The sequence below is a fragment of the Brassica oleracea genome, chromosome C9 (assembly GCF_000695525.1).
Source record: "Brassica oleracea var. oleracea cultivar TO1000 chromosome C9, BOL, whole genome shotgun sequence".
Taxonomy (NCBI): Eukaryota; Viridiplantae; Streptophyta; class Magnoliopsida; order Brassicales; family Brassicaceae; genus Brassica; species Brassica oleracea.
Window position 1 is genome coordinate 28363739 of NC_027756.1, and position 3191 is coordinate 28366929.

A 3191-nucleotide genomic window follows, 5' to 3' on the forward strand; every position below is an offset into this window, starting at 1 on the left:
GTAATGATTGCTTTCATATTATTCAACCAAAGACATTTGATGTTTGAGATATGTTAGCAAATGAGCATTCATCTAGACATAGAGCTTGCTTAGAATTGTGTCTAGGCTTAAGGTTGATAGTTTGATTGATCATTTGCCATCCTTAGTTCGATACTTGATCACCCAAGGTCTAATCCCTATGCCCATGAGTTCTCTTTTCCCTTAGTCAAGAAGTATCATTCTGTTATTGCTTTCTAGTTTTAGTCATAGCTTAAAACCCATCTAAATCATTGGTTGCACTTAGATTAAGTGAGTACTTGCGTTCTCAGTGCTTTGATATCCCTCAGAACTGGTTCGACAATCACTATACTACAACATTTGTCTTAGGAGCCTTGAAAACTCCTAACATCATACATACCAAAGGTGATTAGAAATTTAATTTCCTATTGGATGCTATAGAAATCAGGTTGTAAGTATAAATGAAGCAATTTCAAGGTGCACTTCTACAAAGATAACAAGAAGGTGATAACAGGAAAATATCACGATGGAGTTTATTATCTACAAGGAATAATTGCTAAGAGTAAGAAGAACATGCCTAGAGTGGAGAAAGAAATCAGAAAGAAGAAGTCAAGGAAGGTGACGTTTTCTACAAGTCTGATTCAGGGACCTACTCCATTCGGTTTTGAAACAAAAGACTCATCAGTTCAAGGTGGAGACTTTTTCTTGACAGAAAAAAACAGAAGAAATTGAGTCTAAGGAGAGCAATGAAGAATCTCAGACAGAATCTTCAACAAATGATTCTTTGTTTGAAAAAGAAGCAAGGCATAAAGATGGTGATCTCTTAGCACAAGTTTTGGCAGCACCTGAAAAGCTTGATACGAAAGAAGAACCTAAAGCGTATGAGGAGGATTGGAAGAAGGCTGGAACAGAGGAGAACGTGGACATGGAACATGGGAATGAAGCTGAGGGAAAAGATTCAAAAATATTGGCAGATGGTATCTTCGGAGATAGAGTTAAAGAAGACGCAACACTATCTAATATCCATACCAATAATCAAGAGGATTCACAAAGTAAACCAGTACCTAGAAAGGAGCTTCAGGTTCACTGCTGTTCCATAATCGCCTAAGAAGGAAGACGCTCCAGGTAACTCCATTATCAACGCTGTCTCAAACTCACAGAGACAGAGGAGGATAAACAAGTCAGTTTCAGGTTTATATTGATAATGGAAAACTCAAGGTGGAGTTTAGAGAGTTACCTGTGAGCATAGATGCGAGGCAGAAGTTTCAGCTCAAGGTGGAGTAGCTGAAACCCAAGAAAAGTCGCTCAAAAGGTTTGAAAGGTCGGATGAGGAGTATACTTTAAAAGAAAATTTAAAGTTGAAGGGATGACCTGAGAAAACGTCCTAAACAGCAAGATAAGCTGAAGGGAGACGAGTATCTAGGTCGGAGAAAGAAGAAATAGATCACCGGAGAGGAGATAACGTCTTAAACAGCTGCTGTGGTGGAGGATAAAACACCAAGGAGAGCCGAAGGGAGATGAGTATCACAACCGGGAAATCAAAGCAGATCACCAGACAAGTATAACATCACATGCATTATCTTAATCAGGTTAAAGAGACGTGAATTAAGGGAGACAGGTTCAGAGTAACAGAGGAGTCTCCAAAGGATCAACGGAAACGCATGAAGGACTGTCAAAATTCAATAGAGAGTAAGGCTTTGCAACTTTAAACGGGAATAATCAAAACTCTATCAAGCAGGCTCAGAGTTCAGAGAATCTTACCGGAAAGCTGCAGTACGGACGGTAATATTGATTGAATTGATCAACACCACCATGAAAAATTAGATTCGCTAGTCACCAAGAAGAAATCGCGAGCTTCTTTGGAGATGAACGGTCTAGCACATTGAAGATGTCTGGTGTTGCGATTAGAATGGTTTAATTTAGTAAAGGAGTGAGCTTGAGATTTGAGAAGTTGAATCGCTATCGTACAGAGGAATAGGATAAGCGATTAGATGACATCAGTGGTTTTGATCACTACAAGGACGTCACTGGCGTGGAGCATGTCGGAGTTGCAGAGAAATACCATGGAGGGATTAAAGACAAGGGTAAATGTGATGCTGGTTGGAGAAACGCAATTCACAGTTCACCGGATGAGACAGGTTCTGTTCAGAGGTTATCTTCATCTCCATTGAAGATGCAAAGGTCGTCTTCATCGCAATCCGGTGTAAGGAATCCAAGTGAGAGAGGGTGAAGAAACGGTACTCGCCGGAGATGGAATGATTCGTCGGTGAGACGTCATCACAGCCTCAAGAGATTCTAGGTGAGAAAAAAAAAGGAGGGGAGATGAGTGAAGATTGTCATTTCTGGTTTCGTGTTCATGGCTCACTGCAAAGATAAAGGACAAGGAGCATGGCGACAGTGACTCAACAGCGAAGTTGTCACAGATAGCGTTTCAGATCAAAGGTGGAAGGAGATGGAAGCTCGAAAGCGTCTATGGTATCATCGAAGGAGGTGACAAGAGAGAGAAGACAAGAATATGGGCTTTAGGTGGAGATTGTAGAGAGAAAAGCCCAATTCTGTTTTGGCCCACTCCAGCCCACCAAGAATCCTGCATAAACAAAAAGGAAACGTGAAGTTAGTTTCTTGTTTTGTTATGTCGGTCAAGGACGAACCAAGACAAAAAGGAATAGGAAAGTTAAGAGGCTGATGATGTTATAAATAGAGGAGGTGGCCATGGTTTTAGAATAATCCGAAACAAAGATACGAGAGCGAGACAAATAGAGAGAGATCAAGAGAATCAATAGTTAGGGTTTTGGTTCTAAAGAGAAGCTTGTGATTTCTATTTTGTTCTTGTAGGGTTACTCATGGATAGTGAATAAAGAAGAAGAGCTTTTGATATTGATTTCAATCTAAGTTTAAAGCACTAGTCAAAGGTTTAAATCCTAACATGTACACTGAATATAGTACGTAATGATCAAATTCAACTTAGCCAACCTCCAGAATATTCAAAAAATTGTATAATGCTTATATGGTTATTTTGTAATTGTATTAATTAGTTTATAAGACGATTCAAAAAGAAATCTCATATAGGGATAACATTATTAATGTATATATGTAAAGGTAGATAATAAAATTTAATAAATCGCCCGTATAGCTCAGTGGTCGAGCGTTAGTCTTATAAACTGAAGGTCCGTAGTTCGATTCGCATGTGGGCA

General features: G+C 39.3%; 1 non-coding gene across 1 annotated transcript; it reads left to right on the plus strand.

Annotated features, from left to right (window-relative positions):
- Window positions 1-3120: 3120 nt before the first annotated feature.
- Window positions 3121-3191, plus strand: TRNAI-UAU. Its single transcript has one exon. It is a non-coding gene; the product is annotated as a tRNA-Ile (tRNA).